This window comes from Salvia miltiorrhiza, chromosome 2, assembly GCF_028751815.1.
Source record: "Salvia miltiorrhiza cultivar Shanhuang (shh) chromosome 2, IMPLAD_Smil_shh, whole genome shotgun sequence".
NCBI classification, from domain to species: domain Eukaryota; kingdom Viridiplantae; phylum Streptophyta; class Magnoliopsida; order Lamiales; family Lamiaceae; genus Salvia; species Salvia miltiorrhiza.
Window position 1 is genome coordinate 42,382,993 of NC_080388.1, and position 12,319 is coordinate 42,395,311.

General features: G+C 39.8%; 1 long non-coding RNA gene across 1 annotated transcript; it reads right to left on the reverse strand.

Moving 5' to 3' along the window:
• Positions 1-8,972: 8,972 nt before the first annotated feature.
• On the reverse strand, positions 8,973-11,873 carry LOC131013532 (uncharacterized). The gene is made up of 2 exons (XR_009097721.1): positions 11,760-11,873; positions 8,973-9,238 (listed from the first exon to the last, which is right to left on the reverse strand). It is a non-coding gene; the product is annotated as an uncharacterized LOC131013532 (long non-coding RNA).
• Positions 11,874-12,319: the final 446 nt, after the last annotated feature.

The window sequence follows — 12,319 nt, forward strand, 5'->3', positions numbered from 1 at the left end:
ACTGTCACCCCGACGCACTGTATCAGTCTAGATCTGGCTCTTGTGACACTAGGAAAGGCGATGATGGAGGATGCTCCCATAACTCGAGGCCGAGGGCATCTGAAGGGTGCTGGCAAGAAGGGAAAAGTTTCTAATTCCTCCATAAAGCACTGACTCCGGCGTATAATCAAGAATGGTATGTCTTCGGATATGAGTAAGATACAAAAAGAAACGGCCCATGCTGCTGGTGCCGTTTTGTAGGGCGCAGTTCTCGCCACTTCGCCACCGGTGGAGTTCTTGAATAAAGTGCAACATGCTCAGACTGGAGGTGCGATTCTGCAAAATTTTGTGATTCATTTTTCTTCCAACGTAGCTCGATCTATGTCGACCGTGGTTTCTAAAAGATGGGGAGATATGTTGGACAACGAAGACTATTTGGATGAGGATGACCATCTAAATATTTTCTCGTAGTCTTGGCTTGTTTGTTTTTCAGTTACCCGTAGTTTCTTATGGGTGCTTTCGCCTGATTTTGTTTTGCCTTTGGATGGATCTTTTTTTTTCTTTTTTAATAAAATTTATATTTAAGCAAATAAAGAAAAATGAAATAAAAATGGGGTTAAAGTGCAGATCCATCCTTGAAGTGGGCACCCCTAGAGCTTTGACCCCCTCATTCTCGACTTTGGCGCAAAAACCTCCCTTATAGTCCAGAAATAGGGTGCAATTAAACCCAGACCTCTAACGCCGTTAAGCGCCGTTAAACATCTATGTTTAATTGCACTCTCTATTTCCGGGGTGGATGTGCTCCTTAACTTCTTTTTTTCTTTCTTTTTTTTATTTAAAAAATTCGGCAACCCACCTTCGGCATCAGCTTAGCTGTCCCCGTACTCATCAGCTCCGATTTGCACCTTGTCAGTTTGCACGCGCTCAATCTCTTGGTCGTTGACTGTCCACTCCAGACATGCAGCAGCGCCACCAGGTCCAGACGGATTTGTACATATTAGGCATATAAAATCAAGCACTAAATAACATACAAATAGTAGAAAATTTAATCTCTAACTTCATCACAATATTAAGTAAAAGTGGAATAATGTGTCTTCTATTTTACATGTAAATATATATATATATATATATATATATATATATATTATCATTACAAATAAAAGATAGTATAATAAAATAATAATAATAAATAAATAAACTTTAAATATATATTATATATAGATAGATATATATACACAATTAATATCATAAGATAAGCTTAAATGGTTAAGGTGTTGGAGGAGATGCTGTTATGCGGGACGGTGAAGAAGCTAGTGGCGCTGCTGCATGTCGGCGGTGGGCAGTCAACGACCAAGAGATTGGGTGTGTGCGAGCTGACAATGTGCAAATCGGAGTCAATAAGTACAAAGGCAGCCAAGCTGATGCCGGAGGTGGGTTGCCGAAATTAAAAGAAAAAAAAAAGTTAAGGTGCAGATTCACCCCTCAAGTAGAGGGTGCAATTAAATCCAGATGTTTAACGGCGCTTAACGGCGTTAGAGGTTTGGGTTTAATTGCACACTATTTCTGGACTATAGGGGAGGTTTTTGCCCAAGGTCGAGAATGGGAGGGGGGTCAACGCTTTAGGGATGTCCACTTCAAGGGCGTATCTGCACCTTAACCCAAAAGAAATATACTTCATCCGTCTCATCCATTACAAATGTCTCACTTTGTAATATCTCGCTTTTCTCTAGCTATGTTTAGAGTAATTTTGAAACTTAGATTAAGATGATTTACGCCGGAAAATAAAAAAAGAATTTATTTTAGTTCCAACGAAATCTTTTTTCAAAAGCCTTTTATAAAACTTGGTCTTTTGATTTTTGTGCATTGCATAAATTGAATTATATGAACGTGTGATTATTTTACATGTTAGCATAAATGTATGTATCATTTAAATTAAAGTCTATGTTAGACATTGATTATTATAGGTGCTGTGAACTTTGATGATTTTTACATTGGGCCTTAATTTTATTTTTAAGTATATATATATTTTGATAAACAACCAAAGCCCAAAAACCTTTTCTTTGAGAAAACAAAGCCCAATCTATTAACTCATGTGCTGCCAAGTACAAACAGCAAAGCCATGCTGCGCAGCTCATAGCTCACCTATCATCAGCTACACTCTTCACCCATGCTATTAACCCCATACTTTCTATGTACTATGCAGCATCAATTATTCATCTCACTCTTTTAAAATACCATTCCTTATTCTTCACCTTTTACCATAGCAACAGAACTTCATCTCCTTTGGTAAAGATCTTCCATTTATTTCCCTCATTTCTTCTAAGCTCATTCTTTTCGTAACAAATATTTTCTGTAAATTCCTCTGCAGAGACAGCAACATCCCATAGCAAAATCTTAAAGGTTTTACCTTCAACACCTCTACTTATTTCTTTATGTTCAAAATCACAGTATGAGAAATACCTTATTTATGCAGAGAAACCACCAAGCATAACCCATCATACATCTTCTTGCAAATCACTAAGGCTGCGTTCTCTTTGTGGGAAAATGATGGAAAACAAATAATTTCTCTCATTTTCCATCTTTTTCATGTGTTATCTTTGTTAGCAAATTTTCTCCGGGCAGGAGGGAAAATTTTCCCGGGCAGCCTCTTTTCCCACATTTTCATTCCAAATCATGATAATATTATCATGACCTGCAGGTGTGATAAAATTTTCCCATGATGTATATTTTTTTGATCTTCCAATTTTACCCTTAACATTGAGAATGTCAGTGAGTGAGTCTTATTCGGATCAAAAACATTAATTTTTTTTTCTTTAATTTAACTCCCCACCCCACCCCACGCCCCCACCCACCCCCTCCCCCAATTTTCTTTTTTAATTTTCTCGCCACCTCCACCCACCCTCCCCTACCCCACGCCCCCACCCACCCCCTTCCCCCCCAAATTTTTTTTTTAAATTTTCTCGCCACCTTCACCCACCCTCCCCTACCCCACAGACGCCCCCACCACCACTCCCCATGCCCCCCCCCCCACTCCAAAAAAAAAATTGTTTTTTTTAAAAATTTTTTCTCGCCACCTCCATCCACCCTCCCCCTACCCCTCCCCCCTACCCCCTCCCCCCACCCCCTCCCCCTCCCCCGCCAATTTTTTTTTTATTTTTCTGCGCCACCTCAACCCACCTTCCCTACCCCCACCCACCCCACCCCACCATACCCCGCCCCACCCCCAATTTTTTTTTTTGTTAAATTTTCTCCCACCTTCACCACCCTCCCTACCCCCACGCCCCACCCCCCTCCCCCCCAACCCCTAATTTAATTTTTTTTTTAATTTTTTCTTCGCCACCTCCATCCACCCCCTACCCCACGCCCCCACCTACCCCCTCCCCACCAACCCCCCCACCCCCAATTTTTTTTTTAAATTTTTCTTGCCACCTTCACCCACCCTCCCCTACCCCACGCCCCCCCACCCCCTCCCCACCCCCAAATTTTTTTTTTTTTTTTTCTCGCCACCTTCACCCACCCTCCCCTACCCCACGCCCCCACCCACCCCCTTCTCACCACCCCCCCCCCCCCCAATTTTTTTTTTTTTTAATTTTTCTCGCCACCTTCACCCACCCTCCCCTACCCCACGCCCCCACGCACCCCCCCACAACCCCCAAAATTTTTTTATTTTATTTTTCTCGCCACCTCCACCCACCCTTCCCTACCCCACGCCCCCACCCCCCCCAAAAAAAATTAAATTTTTGTTGCTACCTCCACCCGTCCCCCACCCCCTTGCCCTTTTCCCAATTTTTATTTTTTTTAAAATTTTTCTTGCCACCTCCACCCCGCCCCTAGGGCTGTAAACGAGCCGAGCCGAGTCAAATACAAACAGGCTCGAGCTCGGCTCGTTTACATATTCGGGTGTTCGAGCTCGGCTCGAGCTCGATTCGAGCTTTTATCTTGATGATCGAGCTCGGCTCGTCACCCACATACTAAGCTCGAGCTCGGTTCGAGTTCGGCTCGGGTGATGCTCGATAATGTCGAATTCGAGCTTGAGCTCGGCTCGTTAGATGTTCGTATATATGATGTTCAAGCTCGAATTTGTTATAAATTTAACAAAATCTTCTTAATTAATATGTTATTCGAGTTCGAGTTCGACTTGTTTAAGGCTCGTGTACTAACTCGATTGAAAGCTCGACTAAAGGTTCGTGAACAGGCTTGCGAACATGTTGGCGAACAATCGAATTTGAACATGTTCGCGAGCTCAACGAGCCGAGCACTGTCAGGCTCGAGCTCGGCTCGATAAAAATTTCGAGCTCGAAATCAGGCTCGTGCTCGGCTCATTTATTATAGAATCGAGCTCCAAACGAGCTTTTTTCAAGCCGAATCTCGAATAGCTCGCGAGCAGCTCTGTTCATTTACAGCCCTACCCGCCCCCACTCACCCTCCCCCACCCCCAAAAAAAAAGTTGGATGGGGTTAGGAGTGACGAGAAAAATTTAAAAAAAAATTGGGGTTGGGAGGGTGAGCGGGGGGTGGGGACGTCGGGGTAGGGGGTGGCGAGAAAAAAAAAACTTGGCGAGGGGGGGTGGGGGGAGGATGGGTGGAGGCGTGGGGTAAGAGGTGGGGTGGAGGTTGCGAGAAAAATTAAAGAATTTCTTTTCTGGGGGGAGGGGGGTGAGTGGGGGTGTCGGGTAGGGAGGGGGTGGGTGGAGGTGGCGAGGAAAATTTTAAAAATAAAAATTGGGGGGTGGGGGGGTGGTGGGGAAGGGGTGGGTGGGGGCGTGGGGTAGGGAGGATGGGTGGAGGTGGCGAGAAAAATTAAATTTTTTTTTGGGGGGGTGGGGGAGGGTGGTTGGTGGGGGCGTGGGGTAGGGAGGGGTGGGTGGAGGTGGCGAGAAGAATTACAAAAAAAAAATTTGGTTGGGGGGGTGGAGATGGCGAGAAAAATTTAAAAAAAAAATTGAGGGTTGGGGGGGAGGGGAGGGGTGGGGGCGTGGGGTAGGGGAGGGTGGGTGGAGGTGGCGAGAAAAATTATAAAAAAAAAATAAAGTATGTCATAAATTATAATTAAAAGTATGGCATAAAATAAGTAAGTCAATAATAAGGGTAATGTTGTCATTTAATAATTTATCCATCATTTTCCCACAAAGAGAACATGTGTATAGGATAAATAAAGTATAGGATAAAAAAAAATTCCATCAAAGAGAACATTAGATAACAAGAGTGGAAATGATAAAATTTTCTTCATTTCCATCCTTTTCTCGTGATAATTTTACAACCAAAACCAAAGAGAACACACCTTTAATTTTCGCATTAAAGGTTTTACCTTTAAACCATTTACTTCAGTTTCTTTCATTGCCACACATGATTCATAAATAAAGAATTTATAATTGTGTTCATCGTTAAATTTCAGATATAGAAACGTAGATACTTACATGAATTGGTAATTACAGATGCAACAATAAAGGATCAAACTTTGTAATAGAAAGGAAGCAAATGAGCTATGAACTGTATACATGTTTTTAAACTGAGCTTTGTGTCTCGTGTGCCTTGTTGGTTGTTGGCTGTTGAATGTTGAGTGTGTGCTTGCTGTGAGAGTCGAGTCAGGAGGGGAGGGCAGGGCAGCGACGGTTTCTCACCTTCGTTCGCCGGAAATCAGATAGAGGAGGCGGAGGGAGCTGTTGCTGCTGTCGGCGGCGGTTGCTTGGTGCTACTGTCGTCCGACAGAGATAGATAGAGAGAGGGTGAAGACGGTGGTCTTCGCCGACTGGAGGCGGCGCTTAGGCGCGGTCGCCGGAGAACCGAGGCTAGAGGTGGTAGATTTTGGGGATCTAGGGTTTCAGTGTGATTCAGAGAGAGAGGAAGGTTAGGATTTCAGAGGGAGGCGGCGGCCGGAGGTGGTGCGTCGTGTGTAGGCGTCTCCGGATGTGTGTGTGTGCTACGTGGGAAAGGGACGAGAGAGAGGTGAGAGGGTGGTGCGGCGTTGGTAGGAGACGAGGGAGAAGGGAGTCAGGGGGGCGGCGTTGCCGGCAGCGGCTATGGCCGCCGGAGAGGAAGAGAGGGAAGAGGGAAGCGGCGCAGCTGCTGAGTGTGTGTCGTGTGAGTGTGTGTGGGTGTTTTAATGAAAAAGGTAGGGGTTGTGTTGGACTTATGATTGGGCCAGATTTATTAGGAAAACGGGTTGCTTACTTTTAACTGGGCTGCATTTTATTAAAGTGTTGGGCTGCGAATTTTAAATTATGTTGGGCTCAGCTTATTAATTTAGATTGGGCTGCAGATTTTTTTTTTTTTTTTTTATGTAAGGACACTTATTTAATTAGACTCTAATTTGGGTTTAATTTATTAATTGAAAATGAATTTTACTGTTGTTAATATTAATATTATTATGTGCATATATATAGGGGTGGGAAGATAGGGTTCGGGTATAGGGTACCCGATTACCCGATCCGAAAAATCGGGTATCGGGTACCCTATACCCGAAAAATTAGGGGTCGGGGTCGGGTTCGGGTATTTACGGTGCTAAAAATTGTGTGTCGGGTATACCCGAAATACCCGATTTTTTTAATTAATAATTTTAAATTATTTAATTAAATTTAATTAAAAAATCTGTAAAATTTTGAATTGAAATTCAATTTTAATTTCAGGTATTTTTTGAAAAAAATTTAAAAGAAAATAGGGTATTTCGGGGATTAAGCCAAATCGGGTATCCTAATACCCAAAACACCCGATTTTCACAGTTTGACTTGAAATAGGCAATTTTGACCGGGTAATTTAGGGTACCCCAATACCCGACTCGGGTACCCGAGTCGGGTATTAGGGTACCCGATTTTTTTTCGGGTTCGGGGTCGGGTATAGGGTTTTGGTTTTATTCGGGATCGGGTACACGATTTTTTCGGGTAGGGTACCCGATCCCGACCCAATTCCCAGCCCTATGCATATATGATTAAGCATGAAATGATTTGCATCAAGTGCTCGTTTGGTTCAAGTAGATGAATGGAAAGAGAATGGAATCAAATAAAGGAGTGGAATGGTACAATAATCATTACTTTTATTAAGTGTTTGGCTTAGCAATGGAAAGGAATCATTAGTAAGGGATTTCTTTTCTTTTGTTTTCCCTCTATTTTGAGGGGTAACAAATTGGGTGATTGGGTTACCCTCATGTAAGGGTAATGATTATCTCATTATTCAAACCAAACAACAAGCAATGGATTCAATTAATTGAATCCATTTCCAACCTCTAAAAACACCCAACCAAACGTGGGCCAAGTATTTTTGTAAGTGAAAGCATTCATGATTTAAGTTAGTTTTCGTAAATTCAATGAAATGCAAACTGTTATTAAGCTCTAAATGTTTCAATGAAATGCAAACTGTTATTTAAAGAAATACAAACTGTTTATCCAATAAAATGTTTATGTGCACTCTGCTCTGTTTAAGGCTCGCAATTCATGGATCGATCGAGGTTCTTTTATGGCCTAAGATGTTATTTGATAATTGTGTACACTTGTTAGTTGTTTCGGTGGGTTGATCTCCATCGGGTAGTAATTCATGTAAGAGGCGTTATAAGGGTGCTTGGCTGGATGTATTCCGGAGCATGTATCATGTAAGGCGTGCCTGGGTAGCGTCCCGAGGTCAATTCAACTTGTCTGAGTTACGTCCTCTGGGCAAGTGTCATAGGAGAAATGGATCAATCGGTGGCTAAAAGGTTCGGGATCATAGAGAGTAACAGAAAAGGAGTGTGACATGTGCGCACAAATGAAAGAAATTATTTTAACATGCTTAGAAGTTCTTTCAATTAAAAACCTTCTAAGTTATGTCAAGTATGATTTGATAAACTGTCTTTACAAAACTATGAAATGTTTCAGAAAATGCATGCCCACTGAGTACATTAGTACTTAGCCCAAAAATACTTTCAAATGTTTTCAGGTTGGCTGGCTGGTGTTGACGGGACGAGCTGAGGCTAGGGTTCAACTTCTTATTTAAACTTTCGCTGTAGCAATAACTCTTAATTGTCTTTTGTTTTTTCTCAACTTAAGACTTTCATGTTAGATTTAGAGTGACATCTTTGATTGAGGTTAAACACTTATCTCCTAGTTTTATGCTAACGAATACTGGTTATCAGAAGTATGAAACAAAACTTGTGATCCAAAGGGGCCTAGCCCGGCTTGTGACCTTCTATTCGGTTTCAACAAGGATTTTTCCTTGTATTAATTCTATGAATTTGTTGAACCTCAATTGTAATCATTTCTTCAAGAATTGGGGTGTGACACACTTTTCATAATGAGATGTTCCATTACAAATATCTCATTTCTTTTTTGAAAAATTTATTAAAAGATTTTTTTTATAAACTAACAGTATTAAATAAAAAAAATATAAATGTCGCGTCATATGGGACTCGAACTCAAGACTTTTGGCTTCAAACATTAATCCTTTACCGCTTAGCCAACACACACACTCAAATAATTAAAAGATTAATTAACTAATGGGTCCACTACTTACTCTCTCTCTCTCTCTTTACCTACTTTTACAAATCTCAATATATTTTTCTCTCTCCATCAACTCACTTTATCTACTAATTACACATTTTTTAATCTCTATACCCAACAATGAGACATTTGTAATGGGATGAAGGGAGTAGTTTACAAATAAACCTTCAATTTATTTGGGTTAAATGCATCTAAATTCATGAAGTTTAGTCAAAATCCATTTTTAACACGAACTTTCAAAAATCTATTTTTATACATCAACTTTGGAACCCTATTCAATTTTAACAACTAATTCATCTTCGGCAATTTTAAAACACACGTGGCACTGATGTATGGGCTTACTACCCTTTATCTTCCAATCTATCAGTATTCCCGTTTGTTTTGGGAAGGGTAGTGAGCCTATGTCACAGCCCGCCCTAACTAGGGATAGTTAGGCCGAGTGATCCACGACTAGGGATGGGGTTAAAGAAGAAGGGGAAGAAAAGGGGCGTCATTTATAGCCGTAAAACTTACTCATCTTAATAAAACTCGTCATTTTTATTCATTAATACTCAATTGAAAACAGTCTATGAAAGACTGCATAAAAGTTAATTAATATCATTAATCAAGTTATACATCATATGCAACCATTCTCTTAAGACTCAAAGTATGACATAACATACTATAACATCAACAACATCTTGCAGCGGAAAGTAGCTAGACATATGTATGAAGACATATTCTAGACAGGTTAACTATTTATTAACAACCCTGGAGACTCCGCTCATTGCAGCACCATCATCACATCAGCTCAACCTGCACATTTAGAAAACATATGCAGGGCTGAGTACAAAAGCACTCAGTGGGCACGTATGCCTAGGTATAAAAATACATGCTTCAAAACTATAAATTGTCATGCCATCATAATCAGTACAGCAAGGGAGTTTTTCGCTAAAAAGGCCCAAGCTTACTAAGTTCATTTGTGATTCTTAAAGTTCGTCTGATCAGACTAAGTTCTTTTGTAATCTATCATATCTGAAACTGTGTGCCGGAGAGGTGGCCACCTCTCACGGTCACTTGACCGGCCAACCCGCTAGATGACTCACGGTCACTGGTGTACACTAGTCCTGGCAGGATAGCTATCAACTGCTCAGGACCCGAATTCGATTGCATCATTGGCAAAGCCAAAGCAGATAGATATCATACTAAAATTTAAACATTTTATGGCAAGACAATACTTGAAATAACTTTAACTCAAAGATTTTGTCATGAAATAACTTGCTTGAATGTAACATTTAAACTCATTTGATATATATGAAACTGAAATTAACAGTTAGATCATCTCATGCATTCATTCGTATAAGAGGCCCACGATACGTAGGGGATCTCTATATACGTATAGTAAAAGTAATGCCCACCTCGTTGTGTCTCTGTATCAATGAGTAACGTCACTCTCTCCCTCAAGTCGTTACTTCCCAAAAGGACCTTCATCGTTATGAAGAATTGGTGAGAAGTGATAAAAGAAATCTCGATTAATAATCTAATCTCTTTTATGAAACATTAGTATCTCTAATGTTCATCTCTCTTGATTGTTAATCAATAACAATTATTATCTCTCGTCATTACTCATTAATTATAACATCCTTATGTTATAATTAGCAGCGCTTCAATTAAAAGAAATATTTAACTCATCGAAAAGTCCACTTTCTTAGCAGATCTATTCGCTCTCATCTCGTCTAATTAACCGATTAGAAAGTTAAACTTTCCATTAGGCATGTATTTGAGTCACGGGTCAACAAGAATTGACTATGCTCAAATTCTAATTTCACTAAAAATTTCGGCATGACCTATTCATATATAATGTCAGCCACGAGATTTCAACGCGTGAATCTCACTACGTGAACTCGTCTCTCGACTCAAAACTTAACATCTTGACATCTTTTCAACGCAAACCAAACAATTCAAAATCATCAAAACTCTTTATCAGTAAACTATCATTTATACTCGACACCAATTGTTCGAGTGTCAGATACCAACATTTATGTGCGTTAATCATAACTCTCACAACTCACACCATTTAGTCATATCGTATCATCCATCAAAACAAATATAATCAAGTTGTTTTCTAGAAAGTTTTGCTGTTTTTGTGTCATCTTTAAAAATTCATAACAACCAACTCAATCATCATAAACTCTCATACCAATTGATCTCAAAAACTCCATGAAGTGTAGTTCACTCTAAAAATGGTAGTTAACCAAAAAGGTTAAAGGTTTTTGGAGATATTGCTCTTTTAGTGCAGGCTGTCAAAGATTGACAGTTTCTGCCAATTTTGTTTAGGCCATTAGAAACCAAGGCAAACCTTAATAAAATTCCATCAAATTTAATCAGCCAAAACTAAAGGTATCCTTGAAGATTTGGTTAAAATTTCACAAGAGAAAACGTTCATATGATCTGCCAAATAAACAATGAAACTCATACACTTTTACTGTTGGAAAAATATGACAGCAGAACAGGGCATTTTTGAAATAATAAACTGCTCTGTTTCAGAGGTCATAAAAATCGAAATCTTATGTTTTTAGAAAAGTATTGAAGTCTAGTTTCGTTTAAAAAAAACGGTGATGCAAAATCCTTCATGGATTAATAGATATAAACGTTTTTGTGAAGTCTACCAACAGTTGACAGATTCTGTCAAGGATTTTTTCAAAATATCTTTAAAATACCAAACATCATCCAAAAGACATGAAATTTTGCAGCGACGAAATACACATATCATAGATAAACATACTAAAATTTCAGAGCCATCAAGCAATGAAAACTCATCGAAACATAAGCTTGAAACTGCTGTAAAATTTTGACAGAATTCCAGTTTTAATTTCGTTCAACAATTATCATCCATAAATTGTAAATCAATTAGCATGCTCATGTGACATCGTAGAACACATATACGCAATAATATTCATTATGCAACGTCTCAAACTTCACGAATTTAAATAATCATACTCCAAAAATTTATACAATTTTCGTGCTTGGAAAAATACGAATTTAATATATATCGATTCTAGCATACCCCTAAGCACAAATATCAAGTCAAAACGATCAAACAAAAATCGAAAGACAAGCTAATATGTGAAAAACGGGGCTGCCCTCATGGGTTTCATAGCTACGGTTCGTTCCGTTCTTACTCCCTTCATTAAACATGCTCAACATCTACCCAAGAACAACATACTAAAATTTCACGACGATCCGACGTCGTTCCAAAATAAAGTCGAGAATCGACGTTTTTCGACGTCGACGAAAATCGAAAAGAAAACCTTCAAAACGTAGGTAGAGATCTTACCTACTTAGATACGTGATCGAAAAGATGATCGGCGCTCGTCTCGGTGCTCAAATCGGAGGTCAAAAGCTCCAACTCCTCAACAATGGTGTTATGCGTGAGTTTAGTGTGTTTTAGGTGTTGTGTGTGTGAGTTAAAAGTGTTTGGCTGAAACAAACGTGTAATATGTGTGAGTGAGTGAGTTTGGGCGGTTGGGGGGGTGGTTAGGGGTAGGGTAGGTTAGATATTTAGGATATTAACCCGTTAGTCGTTAAATATCTCGTTTCGTCTCGTCTCGTTTTAACGACTAACTACCCATACTCTTCGTTACTCGCCCTCTCAACTCCTACTCACTTTTATTACACTCGTAATTCTATATAAATATAGAAAATACAAGCTCGTTCTCGAAATTCTGATAAACGAGATTTACACGTTTATCGAGAAATCCCGATTTACTATTCACTCGTCGTCCAAAAATAAAAACTTTCATTATTGGACTCGTATCGAAAAACTAAGAATATTTCTCGACGACGTGCACGTAAGATTTTGAAAGTCGACAAAAAGACGAAATAGCCGTACTTTAC